The 17541-nt window shown below is 37.2% G+C and overlaps 1 pseudogene; it reads right to left on the reverse strand.

The window, feature by feature from the left end:
- The window catches only part of LOC136406563 (protein SPO16 homolog pseudogene), a 32726-nt pseudogene extending 16234 nt beyond the window's left edge, over nt 1-16492 (reverse strand).
- Between the last annotated feature and the right edge of the window lie 1049 nt (nt 16493-17541).

Here is a 17541-nt window from a genome sequence, read left to right on the forward strand (position 1 = left end):
GATGGCCCCATGGCCTCCACCCCAGTCGATAGAATGGCTCTGGTTGTAACAGAGCAACACCCCAGATGTGCAGAGTATTCCTCCCTGGTAGGCATGCCAGGTGGATCCCAGTCAGGCGCATGCAGGAGTCTGTCTGACTGCCTCCCCATCCCCATCCTCAGAAAAATACAAAAAATAAATAAATAAAAAATACTAAAAAAAAAAGGGGGGGGGGCATTTCCTTGTGCTAAAGCTCCAGGGAGCATGGAGTGAGTTTGAGTATGTCCTATGAAACATGGAGCTCTATGTTGACATATAAGTCTTTGAAGAAGGAGGAACTGCTGAAATAGTTTATCAGCATTTGTCCCTAAGACAGCAGTCTTTATAGTGGGAACACCATACGTTAATATTTGGTGTCTGTCTATAGATTAAAGGGGGAATATGGCAAATGCTGAAAAGCCATGACCTTTGTGCCCCTCCCCTCCCCCCAACCCCCTCCCTCTCCTCCCTCCACCCTGTAACCCCAACACTGTTTGTTGTTCATGTCTCTGAGTCTCATCTTTATGTCCCACCTATGTATGGAAACATATAGTTCTTAGTTTTTTCTGATTTACTTCTTTCACTCAGTATAATGTTATCAAGGCCCATCCATGTTGTTGTAAAAGATCCTATGTCATCATTTCTTATGACTGAGTAGTATTCCATAGTATATATATACCAAAGCTTTTTAATCCACTCGTCCTCTGATGGACACTTGGGCTGTTTCCAAATCTTTGCTATTGTGAACAATGCTGCCATAAACATGGGGGTGCATTTCTTCTTTTCAGACAGTGCTATGGTGTTCTTGGGGTATATTCCTAACAGTGGGATAGCTGGGTCAAAAGGCAGTTCGATTGTTAATTTCTTGAGGAATCTCCATACTGTTTTCCACAGTGGCTGCACCAGTCTGCATTCCCACCAGCAGTGCAGGAGGGTTCCCTTTTCTCCACATCCTCACCAGCACTTATTCTGTGTTGTTTTATTGATGAGCACCATTCTGACTGGTGTGAGGTGATATCTCATTGTGGTTTTAATTTGCATTTCTCTAATCATTAGTGATGTTGAACATTTTTTCATATGCCTGTTGGCCATCTGTGTGTCCTCTTTGGAGAAGTGTCTATTCATTTCTTTTGCCCATTTTTTGGATTGGATTGTTTGTCTTCCTGGTATTAAGTTTTACAAGTTCTTTATAAATTTTGGTTATTAATCCCTTATCAGATGCTATATCAAATATATTCTCCCATTGTGTAGTTTGTCTTTTTATTCTGTTCTTATTGTCTTTAGCTGTGCAGAAGCTTTTTAGTTTGATAAAGTCCCATTTGTTTATCCTGTCTTTTATTTCACTTGCCTGTGGAGACAAATCAGCAAATATATTGCTGCAAGAGATGTCAGAGAGCTTACTGCCTATGTTTTCTTCTAAGATGCTTATGGTTTCACGGCTTACATTCAAGTCTTTTATCCATTTTGAGTTTATTTTTGTGAGTGGTGTAAGTTGGTGGTCTAGTTTCATTTTTTTGCAGGTAGCTGTCCAGTTTTCCCAACACCATTTGTTGAAGAGGCTGTCTTTACTCCATTGTATTGTCTTACCTCCTTTGTCAAATATCAGTTGTCCATAGAGCTGTGGGTTTATTTCTGAGTTCTCTGTTCTGTTCCATTGATCTATGTGCCTATTCTTATGCCAGTACCATGCTGTTTTTAGTACAATGGCCTTATAATATAACTTGATATCTGGAAGTGTGATACCTCCCGCTTTTTTCTTCCTTTTCAGGGTTGCTGAGGCTATTCGTGTTCTTTTTTGGTTCCGTATAAATTTTTGGAATATGTGTTCTATGTCTTTGAAGTAAGTCATTGGTATTTTAATCGGTATTGCATTGAATTTATAAATTGCTTTGGGTAATATAGACATTTTAATGATGTTTATTCTTTCTAACCATGAGCATGGTATATGCCTCCACTTATTCGTATCTTCCCTGATTTCTTTTATCAATGTTTTATAATTTTCCGAGTACAAGTCTTTAATCTCCTTGGTTAGATTTATTCCTAGGTACTTTATTTTTTTGGTTGCAATGGTAAAGGGGATTGATTCCCTGATTTCTCTTTCTGAAAGTTCATTATTAGTGTATAAAAATGCCTCTGATTTCTGAGTATTTTATATCCTGCCACCTTGCCAAATTCATTTATCAGGTCTAGTAGTTTTTTGACTGAGACTTTAGGGTTTTCTATATATGATATCATGTCATCTGCAAATAATGATCGTTTTACTTCTTCTTTTCCAATTTGGATGCCTTTTATTTCTTTTTCTTGTCTGATTGCTGTGGCTAGGAATTCCAGAACTATGTTGAATAAGAGTGGTGAAAGGGGGCACCCCTGCCTTGTTCCTGATCTTAAGGGGATTGCTTTTAATTTTTGCCCATTGAGTATGATGTTGGCTGTGGGTTTGTCATACATGGCCTTTATCATGTTGAGGTATGTACCCTGTATTCCCACTTTGCTGAGAGTTTGATCATGAATGGGTGCTGGACTTTATCAAATGCTTTTTCTGCATCTATTGAAATTATCATGTGGTTTTTCTCCTTTCTTTTGTTTATGTGATGAATCACATTGATTGATTTGCGAATATTATACCAGCCTTGCCTCCCAAGAATAAATCCTACTTGATCATGGTGTATGATTTTTTCCATATATTGCTGGATCTGGTTTGCTAATATTTTGTTGAGGATTTTTGCATCTAAGTTCATCAGGGATATTGGCCTATAATTTTCTTTTTTTGTGTTGTCTTTACCTGGTTTTGGAATCAGAATTATGCTCGCCACATAAAAGGAGTTTGGAAGTCTTCCTTCCTCTTGAATTTTTTGAAATAGCTTGAGAAGGATAGGAGTTAGTTCTTCTTTGAATATTTGGTAGAATTCACTTGTGAAGCCATCAGGCCCAGGACTTTTCTTTTTGGGGAGTTATTTGATAGCTGTTTGAATCTCATTTGTTGTAATTGGTCTGTTTAGGTTTTCTGATTCTTCCAGATTGATTTTTGGAAGATTATATGATTCAAGGAATTTGTCCATTTCATCTAGGTTGTCTAGTTTTTTGGCGTACAGTTCTTCACAGTATTTTCTTACAATATTTTGTATTTCTGTTGTGTCAGTTGTTATTTCTCCACTCTCGTTTCTAATTTTATTTATTTGAGTCCTCTCTCTTTTTTTCTTGGTGAGTCTTGTTAAAGGTTCATCGATCTTGTTTACCATTTCAAAGAACCAGCTCCTGGTTTCATTGATCCTCTGTATTGTTTCTTTAGCCTCTATGTCATTTATTTCTGCTCTGATCTTTATTATTTCCTTCCTTTTACTAGCTCTGGGCTTTACTTGCTGTTCTTTTTCTAGTTCTTTTAGATGCAGGGTTAGGTTGTTTATTTGAGCTTTTTCTAGCTTCTTGAGGTATGCCTGTAATGCTATAAACTTCCCTCTCAGGACTGCTTTTGCTGTGTCCCATAAATTTTGAGTTGATGTATGCTCATTATCATTTGTTTCTAGGAATTTTTTAATTTCTTCTTTGATCTCAATATTAACCCATTCATTGTTTAATAACGTACTATTTAGTTTTCAAGTGTTTGAATGTTTTTCAATTTTTCTATTGTGGTTGATTTCTAGTTTAATGCCATTGTGATCAGAGAAAGTGTTCGATATGATTTCAATCTTCTTAAATTTGCTGAGCCTGCTTTTGTGCCCTAACATGTGGTCTATTCTAGAGAATGTACCATGAGTGCTTGAAAAGAATGTATATTCTGCTGTTTTAGAGTGAAAGGTTCTGAAAATATCTATTAAATCGAGTTGATTTAATATGTCCTTTAAGTCTGCTGTTTCTTTGTTAATTTTCTTTCTTGAGGATCTATCTAATGATGTTAATGGGGTATTGAAATCCCCTACTATTATAGTATTGCTGTTGATCTCGCCCTTTAAGTCTATCAAAGTCTGCTTTAATATTTCTACACATTTTAATTGCCAAATTTAAACTGAATAAACTACATTAATGAAAACCCAAGAAGTGGCAGTAACCCTTGGCTTAATCCATATTTAACAAGTATTGACAGGCTCTTCTTTATTAGGAAAGCAATAATCACACACCATCTGCTGCCAGCTAGATGGAACTAATTCAATTGTTAAATTACAAATGCAAAGGACTGAGTTATAAATATGTTTGATTCAATGGACCCTGAGCATATCTCCTTTGGTAGTGCCTGCTGTAACCAGCTCTCAATCATTCAAGGGGGGATAACTCAGTTCCTTTCCTTCTTTCTCCCTCATGCTCTGCAGTTCAGTGTATGAGCACTCTTGCCAGAGGACAAGCAGGATAAGAAGTGGTGAATACGCATATGTCCCTGCCAGGCTTATGACTCCACATTAAAAATAGTAACATCACACATTCTTTTGCCTGTTTTTAAAGACAAAAAAAATGACCAAAACACTAGATAATAATAAGCCCCTTGATATACTCAATACTGTATAAAACAGTATTTTCCATTGTACATATAGTTTTTACATTAATGAATTTCTAGAGTAAAAAAGCTGCTTAGTAGATGAAATTGCTCTTATTCACTACTCTTAACTTACTGAATTTTCTGACTCCATTTGTGAGACTTATTGAACCAATTTATAAAATATTTAAGAATGTTAGTTAACCATAGCAGTCACCTTGATTCCTAAACTAACTAATAAAGATAAAAGACCCAAAGCTATAAATGCAAAAGTACTGAGATTATGAAAGAAATTTATTGGTCAAATAAGTTTAAAATATGATTTTTATGGTTATTGGTTTATAGTTTGCATTGGAGGCTGGGCAACATCAGGTATATGTAGATCTGTGAAATTGCAGATTACCTTCCTGCTTGGGAAGGGCCATTGTTATGCTAATGTTTTGCAGAGAGAAGAAGAAGAGAGAAGCCAGTTTTGCAGAGAGTAATAAGCCATATTGGCAGATGGGGAGGTGAGGGGCTTTTGTGAGCTCTTCTGAGACTGGTGAGGTCTTTGATTCTCAGAGGAACTGGAGAAGATTCTCCTGGTTGTGGAAATGGAGAATGTGTCAGTAGCTTTGTGAGCTGAGTGAAAGGAAAGTGTGTTTTGCCTGTGTGTTTGCTCATCAGTTGGTATGAGACTTGAATAAAGGAATGGCCCACCATTTTTTGGCTCCACTGTTTCTTTACCGTCTGTCCAAATCTAATGGGAACTTGCATGTGAATGGCCACAACGGCCATGACTACTGGCCATACAAAATTTAATAGCAGAAATGAGGTTTCAACCATTTCAACAAAGGTTTGCATGCTGGAGAGTAGACGGAGAGACTGTGAATGACTTTAGCAGAGAGGAGGAGGATAAAAGTTAGTGTCTCATAGAAATCCTGATGATTTCAGCATCGGAGGCACTGATGCCTTGGAAAGCAAAGTTAAGTTAGTGTTGCAGGAGAGCAAAAACTCGGAGGATTGACACTCAGATAATGTATAAGAAGAAAAAGAGAATTTATTAAGCTGGCAGAGCACACGGGGCTATAGCTGCAAAGACATATGCTTCCTGAAATTAGATTTCTTACATCTTATAGACCTTTTACAGAACATAAGTTCACATTCATGGGTCTCCTGATTCCTTTGTTGTCAATCACACAATTTCAGGATGGAGGGGGGGCTTACAGGATGCCAGAGGATAATCATTTGTAAATCTCCCATTAAGGAAAAAAAAGGGGAAGAGGAAAGGGCTACTCAAATATCCCTTCCCCTCCTATATTTGTAGCTGTTTTACCTTCTTTCACCCAGGTGTATAGAAGGTAGGGGGTCCAAGTCTCCTTCCTCCTTCTATTCAAAACTTTCTAAGTATGAAAACCTCTTTATTTATAATATAACAGCCCTTCCTAAGCAGGAATATGTCAGCCATTTTGAGCTTTTGTAAATTACACAAGTACAAAATATATTTACAAATTCTCTCTGAACACTTGGCCTGAATTATAAAATATCCTTGAAGCCTCTTATTTGAAGGAGGGGTCTCCTTCCTCAACAGAAATAAAAATTAAGATTTTGTTAAAGTCCAGTACACAAATCTGAGGCTTTCAGATCTGTCTGTAACCTAGCATGGGCAGGTCCTTCTCCTTCCCTTTCTCCTCCATTTCTTATTATATAGAAAATTAAAGATAGGCCTCTATATGATAGAAGACCAAAGATTGTCCTCTACAGAATCCTATATTCTCCAATTAGGTTTTTTTTGTATTATTATTTTTGAGTGCACAGCAGAGAATGAGATATTCTCCATTTGTTTATCCAGACCACCCTGCTTCTCACTCCATTTTGTTGTGTGACCCAGGAGGCCAAGCTTTGGAGACTGCATCACCCAAGCACCCAATTCCTGCCACCCACGTGGATTAGGTGAATGGGAGATGCCAGACAGAACAAGCAAAATATACCAGAAAGTAGATCAAAGCTAAAAACAGACAAATATGAGAAAATCTAAGAACTGACTCAGTCCATTCAACATCACAGTAATGAAGATTTTAGAGAGAGAGAGCAGAGAATACAGAAGAAGTGAATTATTAAGAAAATAATTTAAGAACTCAGGGAGTCTGGATGAGAATACATAAGAATTATTTGTATTATTATTACAACATTTTTGGAATTTTAATATCATTCCAAAATGAAAAGTTTACATATATATGTGTATAGCATATATAAAATTATATCTGGCCATATATATCTGAGTAAGAGAAGCATATTATATCTAAAAGATTACAATGGCCCTGCACTTCTCATACAACAACAATGGGGATGTGAAAGTAATAAATCAATAGGGTCAAAATTCTAAAGGAAAATTACTTTCAACCTAGAATTGTAAACCCAGTGAAACTGTAAATCAACTTTTAAGTTTACCAAGAAAACGATACTTCAAAACAGGTAAGTGCCAAACATTTATCATTGTTCTTTTCCTTAGAAACCTCCAATCAAATGTGTTATAGAATAACAAGGAAAAAAACCAAGCGAGGAAGACATGGGATTCAAGACATAGTCTTTCTAACACTGGGGGCTAGACTATGTGAGGTCCCAGGATGAAAGCTGTGCAGCTCACCTCAAGGGCAGTCCATCCAGGCAGGTGCGGGGCAGAGGGCTACAGCAGGAGGCTTCTAGGGAAACAGAAAGTGTGGGTTAATTGATGTGTTTGAATATTTGGAAAATTATTGGTCTATTGAGTATTTGGTAGAAAATCAAAATGAGTAAAGAAAATACTAAGCAAAATTTTATTTAAAAAAACAAAGCTGCTGTTAATTCCAGGAAAAAAGAAAAGAGAGGTTGTGCCAGAAAAAAAAATCATCAACAGTAGTCACATAATAACGATAATGCAAGCACTGATTATTGGTGTAAATAAAAACTGGAATATAACTACACCAGGATGATGGTGGTGGTGGCCAATGAGTGAAGTGGTCTAAGAGAAGCACATTATCAGTCACCATAACAGGAAGGCATCAAAGTCTAAAACCAACAATCAAGAAATAACATTTGCACGTTGTTTAACAATATAGATGTAAATGTTAAAAGAAACAGCAAGACTTTGTAGAAAGTTATTGCCTTTGTAGAAAGAGATTAAAGGCTGAGAAGGATTAGGATGGCAGACTCCTGCCATTTACGGCAAGCTTGGCATTTTAATATCAAGTGCATATATTATGTTGATAAACATAAAATTAATTAAAAATAAAAATACAATGATCAGGTACTCCTTATACGTCTTCTCATTTTTAGTTAAATCTATTTATATCTATATTATTTGTATATATTTATAAATAAATTTCATTATCTTCAAGGAGCTTTGTAAAATAAATAACTTCTGATAAAAATAATAATGTACCTTAAAATTACCTAGACCCATGTGTATACCTCCTTAGATTTTCCAGAATAGTCATAATTTCTAATGTTTTATCCCACTACCCTGATAAATGTTTATGTGTGCCAGAAAATGTGGCCTCATTTTCTGGTTGAAAATTGTTTCTCTATGTTTTTAACCTATCACTAATGTAATTTAGGCATATCAAAGAACTTAATGTAGTGCTATTATAAACCTTTTACAGGAGAACCAGAAAAATCTATTGCTTATATCTTTAGTGTGATAAAGGTCACTGTCAGACAAAACAATCATCATGCTGTTTTAGTCTTGGCATTTAAAGAACTACACCCATTATTCTAGAAATATAGATCCATTTTGAAATCACCTACTCCAGTTTGCTTAACCTTTATAGATAGCTAAATCATAGGTATGTTGCAAGTAAAGTGAAGAACTTTAAAAGAGAACAAATAAATGGTGGATGAGGAGACAAGGGGGAAAAAAAGAAATATGATAAAAAAGAGGCCACATACTAAACCTGACAAGCTCAGAGAAGGTTTGCATGGTATAGCCTTACAAACTCAGAGACAGAAAGTAACCAAACAGGATGGTCTGAAATGAAAACTTTGTAACTAAAAGCAGTTCATGGCAAGTAGTCATTTGGCAGAGCAGTATATTTCCCAAACAAAGATTCAATCTTTACTTTAGCCTGTCTGTTGTCTTTTTATACCTAAGATAACATACCTGATAACATACATTTGGAATATCAAATTAATTTTCTTTTTCTCTGAACCCCTGGACACAACCACTGTACCAGAGCAAAGACCACAAATCCCCTTGTTGTTATTATCATATTTATTTGTTTACTGCTAACTACCCTATACCCATCTATGTAAAAGAATTATGTACCTATTTGTTTTACTTTTTGTCCAATGTCAGAGATTTCACTAAATTGCTTTCTCCTGCCTCCTTAATCTATCACCAATGGATTTCACGTAACTCCTTACGTCTTCCCCTTTGATTCTAATGTATATAATAAGTAGTGAAAGACCATTTTCTGGAGCATTTTCTCAATCTCTTGAAATTTTGCCTCCTGGCAATTGCCATCAGCTTGGCTCAAATAAACTCATAAAAAATCATACAGGTTTGGACGTCTTCCACAACAATCCTTCCATAGCCATCAGTTCACAGAATTCTTTTAACCAAATGAAATAGATTATCTATATGTTATAGATGAGAAAATTAAGATATAGAAAGCTTTTACTATGCCAAGGATTGATAGATCAATTTAATGAAATCATTATTGAGCTGCTGTGTTCAAGGTACAGCACCCCCACTAGGAATAAAATGGTAATTGTTTTCAAAGACCTTACAAAGTCAGGGAGAAAAGACAAGAAATCACTAATGGCTGAGTAAGATACTAGGAAAGCATTTTGGAGACACAGCTAACCCCGGATGTCCTGGAAAGCTAGCAGCTACACTGAAATCTACAAGACAAATTGGAATTAGTTAGGTAAAATAGGTTAGTTTTCATTCTAGTAATATTGTTTTACTCTTTTGTTGATTAGTATTTTAGAAGGTGCCCAATGTATACAATACACAGTTCCCATATAGTATGAACTGAATGTGTCCCCCCAAAATTCATCTGGTGAAACCCTAATTTACAATATAATGGTACTTAGAGGAGAGGCATTCATTAGGCCTAGATGAGATTATAACTGTCGTGTCCCATGTTGGGATTAATGTCTTTCTAAGAAGAGGAAGAGAGACCAGAGCTCTCTCTTTCCCCACCATGTTGAGGACACAGTGAAAAAGTTTCTCACCAGGAACCAATCAGCTATCATCTTGAGCCTGGACTTCCAGCCATAAGTTTCTCTCCTTGAAGCCACTCAGTCGATAGTGTTGATAGGGAACCCAAAAGTTAGAAATTTGGCTTCAATTATAGTCGTTTTTTAGTTGTAATAAATAGGAGATATGTAAGGGTTAGGAAATATCAATAGTTAATGTGTTTCTTATTCTCTCTTAATGGCTCCCTGGCCTTTACTTTGAAATGCAGTGAAAAGTGGGAAAGTTTACTTGTGGCCTGATCTGAAGATTAGAAAAGTTTAAATCACAATAGTTCTTTGAAAAAGCTTAGTCACAGGATGTACTGTGAAAAGTTAAGGCCTATAAATTAATTAGAAACTTAGTTTACACATCTTAAATCTTTTCTTTGTCTCCTATGAAAACAAGGAATCTTTTTTGCAGACAATTCCCAGAAGCAGATGGTCTCAGAGGCATCAGGTCCTGGCTCTCTTGAAGATTTACCAAAAAGACCAGAGAGGACCATGCTAATTGGGCCTGTGTTGTCATCAGAAGAACTTGTACGGAAGCCATGCCTGCCACCTGAACCCTCATCTCCTGCACGTTGTCACATGACTAACTGCATGGACTTTTGCCTCTAACACCATTACTAACAGCCCTGGAAACCCTATAAAAACAGTCATCATCAGGGCACTGTTAATACTGTTTTTAGACCCTAGCCTTCTCAAGTTGCTGCAATTTGAATTAAAGACACTCTTATACCTACTTGGTCCCTGTCTCTCATAAACTGGCTGAAAGGGTGATGGGAAACATGAATCATAGCATGTTCCAGTAACAGTATTTTGTTATGTTATTCCAAGCTGACAAATATGTTATTTTTTAAAATAAAACCTAAGATCTATCTAGGAAAGCAAGAGAGAAACAAAATAAATTAATAAGTCAGAAACAGGTATAACTAGACAACATGACATGCATTTATATCCAAATTGTTGAGTGACTGGACCTCTCCAAGACAGAGTTGTCACATCTCTAAATTAGTAACTACGTATGCGTCTCAGATCGTTGTGAGGATTAAATGAGCTAATGAATGTGAAGTCCCTGTAAAGGACAGGATAAAGGATAACCGTTACCTTTGTGATCATAAAAGGTGTCATGAGGTAGTATCCAATAATTAATTAGTACAAAACACATACACTATTTTTTCTCTTCAGCACCTTTGCTCCTCCCTCCCTGTGAAACATATTCCCATCAACTCTTCCTAGGCCTAACCTCCTATTATCTTTTTTATATCCATTTAATTATGCCATCCTATGGCAACTTCCCTGAATTGCTATGAATCAAAGAAACCTCTCCTTACCCCTCCTCATGGCAATTTTCAGCCCTGTTTTCTCCAAAGGAGTTGATACCATATGAGATTACTCATTTTAATTGCATACTTTTATTATGTATCTCCTCCTAATAGAATGCAAACTTTATAAACCAGAAGCATTTTCTTATCCAACAACCAAAACTATATCTGGCACACTGTGACAGCCCAACAATCATTTTAAACAAGTGAATAAAAGGTGCTGGATTAAGAAAGTATAAACAAACCTGACCAGTCAGTGGCACAGTGGATAGAACATCAGATTGGGACGTGAAGGAGCCAGGTTTGAAACCCCAAGGTCAGCAGCTTCAGCACGGGCTCATCTGGTTTGAGCAAGGCTCACCAGTTTGAGCCCAAGGTCACTGGCTTGAGCAAAGGGTCACTCAGTCTGCTATAGCCCCCCAGTCAAGGCACATATGAGAAAGCAATCAATGAACAACTAAGGTGCTGCAAAGAAGAACTGATGCTTCTCATCTCTCTCCCTTCCAGTCTGTCTGTCCCTATCTGTCCCTCTCTCTGTCTCTGTCACACACACACACACACACACACACACACACACACACACACACAAGTATAAACAAGATATAGAAAATTTATTAGTTATATGGGGAAGATTGCATCTAAAAAGAATTTTAATACTTATCTGTAGGGTTTGCCTCAAAGAGCCTGTGTCCACAATTTCAGTCACTGACACAGTAAAGCATCAGATTTTATCTTTATATTGACACACAGTATATTAGTGTGTGACCTTTACACCTCACCCAGTAGTTCTCAATAAGGAACTATATCATTTCTTTAGGGCAGATTGTTTTGTTTTATTTTGTTTTGCTAAAGGGTATATTTTTACAAATATATATAGCAAATAGTACCTGGAGAGTTTTGCTCACACAAAAGACCTGAGAGTGAGAGATGCTAGACGTCCTGAAATTCATTAGGAAACTCCTAACCATGAAGAATTTTCCTGAAGAAAACAGCAATGGTGCTCCCCTCAGAAATACTGCAGAACTAAGTATCATAGCTTACTTGATTGTTATGACTGAGAACCTTGGAATTTGGGGTTTCTCTTTTGGAGCCACTGTACATGCTTGCTGTCTGGCTAAAGAATCTCTTCCCTGTGCAAGCTGACAAGTTGATACTTAGCCAGGACACATTCTCTGAACTGCCTTTTCCAAGATTTCCTTACTTCCTATTAAGGTAAACCTCTTTGTGTTATCTCTCATACCTTTAAATCTGTAACATTTTAGAAAATACCTGACAAGTTAATTTCCCCCAATCTGTGCTCTCTAAAAAAATTGAACTAACATCATTATAAACATTAAACACATTTTAAAATGTTTTTGTTTAAATAAATATATAAAATCGGTATTAATACATATTAGTAAGATTTGGATAGATGCAGTCAGTAGGAAGAAGCAATATAGTCAGGTATTTCTTTTGCTTAATACATATTTTCTTGAGTACCTAGATGCAGAGGCACTTGTTTAAAATATAGGTGACATAAGCATATATCTCAATAAGTTTGTTCTATATAAAAAAATATATCATAGACTGGGTGGCCTAAATATCAAACATTTAGGAACTGGATCCTTGTAGTAATGGCATTTGGAGACTATTCTCCATCGGTCTCTTATGATTTTGCATGTCTTAGGAACAGAAATGCAAACTGCCTTTATATTCCAGGCTATCTTTAAAGATGTTGATGGAATGCATATCTTGGAAGACAGAGTGTAAAGGGCAGGTTTGCTGATCATTCAGTGTAAAATATGTCTCCCTCTAGAGAAAAATCTAGAAGACTTATTTGTGTTGCATTATAAAATATTCAGATTTCCTAAGTTTTTTGTTCCTCAAGTGTGACACAAAGTCTCTGACTATACAGAATTCTCCTGGGCTTTTCTGTGTTATTCTTATAGAACTTGTGGGGCAAGAACAACTAATAAAACATAAAGCTCATATTGCCTTTTATGGCATAAGCATTAAAATCCTTTGTCTCTGACTTAGGAGTCTTGTGTCTTTTGTCAGCACCCATGAAATTGTGAATTTCCAATGTACCAAGCAATTAAGATAACTTCTTAGGTTTTTATTGTACTTGACATTACAAAATAGCAGTTACAGTGCACACTAGCATATAGCTTACACCTTGAAAAATATAATAAAATTGCATCAGAGGTGAGGAGAAAATAGAAAACTGTCCTCAGTAGCATTTGAATAAGATCTCAAAAATAAATATTTAAATGTATAAGGAATACATTTCCAACAGGAAGAAATGTCATGTGTAGAAGTACAGAATTGGGAAATATGATACAATTTCAGGAAGTGACAAATAATTATTTGGGATGGACTATAAAGTTGATGAAAATAAGGCTTAATATAAAGCCATTGCTTTCTGGCATGCAATATTTATTCCAGAAACTGAGAGTAAAGTATAAATGACATATTGCTTTCAGAGGCCACTGAATACATAGAATTTGTCCTTTCTGCTTTTGGAAATATTCTAGGCTGCTCTGGGATAGAATCTAGCTGTATAATGGCACTCAGTTATCAACACTCATTTGGAAAACTGAAAGAGCCTCCTTGTTGGTTTCCTAACTTCTACATTTGTCCTACCCACTGTATCATATTCCTGTCTTCACAAATTAGGAAAAAATATTTTTAAATCATAAATCAGATCCAATCACTCCTTATTTAACCTTCCAAAGACTTCCAATCATACTTGAAATAACATCTAAACTCCTACCAATCTAGTTTTGTTTACCTCCTTCAGTCATTCTAAAATTGCTGAAGGCTCAGTGTGGACAAGTCTAAGAATTAAAAATTCTAAGGAGACCCAAATATGAGGGGAAGACTTTCACTGATGTGAGTTTTATCTCCAGGAGCGCTACCAGGTTCTCATAGTGACAGTGAAAGAAAAATCCCTCTGGACTTCTGGTAGGGGTGGGGAATGTAACCATTTGAAATATACCAGAAAACTTTGTTCTTCTTAAAAGGGGCCAGCCCTTGAGAAAAACTATTTTATCAGAGCCTAATTTATTGAAATTTTATCAGAGCTGAACCAACCTGGGGGAGGGAAATACCTAACTCATCTTTGCTAGCCATCCTGTACCATCTAGGGAAAAAATAATGATAGATGACAGATAATAGATGATTGATAGATAGATAGATAGATAGATAGATAGATAGATAGATAGATAGATAGATAGATAAAGAAGCACTTATAATTTTTACAGCTCAAGACACAGGCTTACTAAAAGACTGACATCAAATTATAGGAGTATGAGATGCTTCCCCTTTCTCCTTCCTTACCACCACATTACTAACAGCTTCATTACTGATATTTTTTTTTTACCCAGTACATCATATCTGGCTATCAGAGGGAAATTAAAGGCATACTAAAAGGCGTGCATGCACACACACACACACACACACACAACAAACCAACACACAAAAAATAAAAAAAAAAACATACACACAGACAGCTTGAAGAGATTGAACAAGCATCAAAACCAGAATCAGATATGGCATAAATATTATAATTATTTTACTGAATTTAAAAACAACTGTGATTAATGTTTATGTAATCTAATGTAATGGAAAACTAAACAATATGCAAAAACGGATGGAAAATGCAAGCAGAGAGATGGAGATTCTAAGACTTAAAAAAATACTAGAGATCAAAAACACTGTAACAGAAATAAAAAATGCCTTTCATAGGCTCATTAGTAGACTGAACATGACATATGAGGAAAGACTCTCTGAACTTAAGGATATGTTAAAAGAAACTACCCAAACTGAAAAAATAATAGCCAACAAATTCCCAAATTTGATGAGATGTTAATTTATATATTTGAGTTTACCCAGCCTCAGACAGAATAAACATCAAGTCAGACACATCATAATCAAACAGCTAAAGTAAAAAGAAAAGGGAAATTATTGAAGCAGCATGAGAACAATTATTTTAAAATTTATTGCTAACTTCTCATTATTAGCTTCAGAGGCTAAACAATGGGACAAGATTAACTGCTAGAGAAGAAAAGAATTGTAAACTCAGCATTGTATATCCAGTGAAACTATTCTTCAAAAATAAAAGGCAAAACAGACATTTCAGATTATTAATAAAATGTAAACATTTAGCACCACAAATCTGCATCATTAGAAATGCTGGAGTAATGTCAGAGAAATGGCACCATGATGGTGCTCCCGATATCTCTCCCTGAAATTTCAACAAATTCAACAACTAGAGACAGAAAATCGCAGGAGCATCTGAAATTCACATACATCAAACAAAGGTACGATTGGGCAAAAAGATAGCTGAATATATAATCCACTCTGAATGAAATAAGATGGAGAACGGAGTACTCCACTTTCCTTGCTGACCTGAGGAAGGGCTGCTTTCACTTGGAACTGAGAGGAAGGGAGGGCTAGGGGAGAGGGAAGAAGCTGGGCTAGGGCAAATGTTCAAGCTGAGGAGAGAGTACACCAGCAACTCAGCCTGAGATTGTGGACACAAAGCTAGCACAAGCAGCAGACCTCAGCAGATGTGGTCAAGAGGGTTGCCTACAGAGACTGACACCAAAGAGGCTTTGGGCTTTGTTCACGCCCGGTCTGTGATTGCAGGCAGTGTGCAAGTGGTTCCACCTGGTGCGTCTGGTATGGGCAAGTGCATTTGCGGATGAAGGGGCTGGGCCAGAGACTGTTAGCAGCAGACTTCTGCATGGGCTGTAGCCAGAGTTCCTGTGTAATCCTGGCTCCCTGACCAACAGTGTGGGAAGTGCACAAGAGCCGGGTTCCCTAGGCCTGGACCTGTCTGGGCAAGGCACCTCCGCCAGCCTTATACAGGATAGAAAGCACATTCCCACAGAACAGACCTGCAGAAGTGGTGGGGGCTGAGCGTACAAGCAGTTTCCTGTAGGCTACCAAACGGCACAAGGGAGAAGCTTCTGGAGATCAGATCCGCGGAATGCTGAGGCAAACTAGACATACCCTGGAACCCTTAGAAAGGAGCCTAACCCACAGTCTGCCTGCTTACACTGGCAGCTCTTGTTGACAAAGCCTTCTTACCCAGAGCTGTGCTTTGAGTGGACCTGGAGAAGGGACTTGGAAGTTCTTAGGGTCTCTTGATCTACAGGTAGTAGCTGGGGCAACTTCCTGCCAGCCGATGCAGGTTACAAAGCACATTCCTATAGAGAAGACCTCAGAGAACACTGTGGAAGTTGGTCAGGCTGGGCTGTAGCCTTCCCAATAACAGAGAAATCTGGGGAGAGCAGACCCATGGAGCACTGAGGCAAATTTAACTAGACATACCCAGGGAACCTTAGAAAGGAGCCTGGGCAGAAGTCAGCTCACTGCCCTGCCTACTTTCGCTGGTGGCTCTGGTTGACAAAGCCTTACCCAGAACTGACTTTGAGCGGACCTGGAGGAGGGACTTGGCAGCTTTTAGGACTTCTTGTTCTGCAGGCAGTGGCTGGGGCATCTTCCCGCCAGCTGATACAGGTTACAAACTGCAAGAAACCTGGGAAGAGTAGACCCTCAGAGCACTGAGGCATACTAGACATGCCCAGAGGCTCACAGAAAAACACCTGAAAAGCAATCGGCTCCCAGCCCTGCCTGCTTACAATGGTGGCTCTGGCTGGCAAAACCTTACCCAGAACTGTGCTTTGAATGGGGCTAGAGGGAGGATTTGGCAGCTCTTAGAGCCTCTTGCTCTCCAAGCAGTGGCTGGAGCAACTTCACAGCTGGGTCCCAAGGCTGTTTGCTCAAGAAGGAGAGATTTTGGGAGAGGAACTGGGAAAACTGACTCTCACATTGTCAGAGCCTGCAAACCCTAACAAGCCCTGCCTATCAATGGGACTGAGGCCTAGCTATGCCATCACCATAGAGACACATCAACTGTAAATCTCTACTTAAGAGTGCCACGGGGACAAAACCTGGGGTAAAGTGCCAAAAAGAAAAAGAAAATAGAAAAAAGAAAAGATAACCTCTCAAAACCAAGAAAAAAATCACATTCTTTATAACTTTTTCCAGTTTTTTCTAGTATCTTTCATCTTTTGTCTCCACCTTGATCATTTTATCCTCTTTTCATTTTATTCCTTCCTTTTCATTTTGAGCTTCATTACCCATAGGTGTTACATTTTTTATTTTTGCTTTTTCTATGAGGGTTACATTCCAAAAACCATAACTCTTATTTTTCTCTCTCTCTCTTCTTGTTTCTTATTTTCTCTTTCACTTTTTCTCTCATTTGATCATCACTTACAAAAAAATTATTTTATTCTTAATTTAAATTTTTTCCAAGTGGCATTTTGTGTGCTTTTTACCTCATTTTTTAATCTATTTGTCATTTCCACCCAACTCATGCTCTCCATTATATATAGTTTTTGTTCCACTTAGCACAACAGAATTTTCATTTTCTCACTGTTTTCTTAAAAAATTTTAATTTTTAAACTCTTATTAGTGTTATTAACAAAACAGCAATCAAATGCCATTAAAAATAGAAATCAAATATCATAGATACAAAAGACAGAG

Source organism: Saccopteryx leptura, chromosome 5 (assembly GCF_036850995.1).
Source record: "Saccopteryx leptura isolate mSacLep1 chromosome 5, mSacLep1_pri_phased_curated, whole genome shotgun sequence".
NCBI classification, from domain to species: domain Eukaryota; kingdom Metazoa; phylum Chordata; class Mammalia; order Chiroptera; family Emballonuridae; genus Saccopteryx; species Saccopteryx leptura.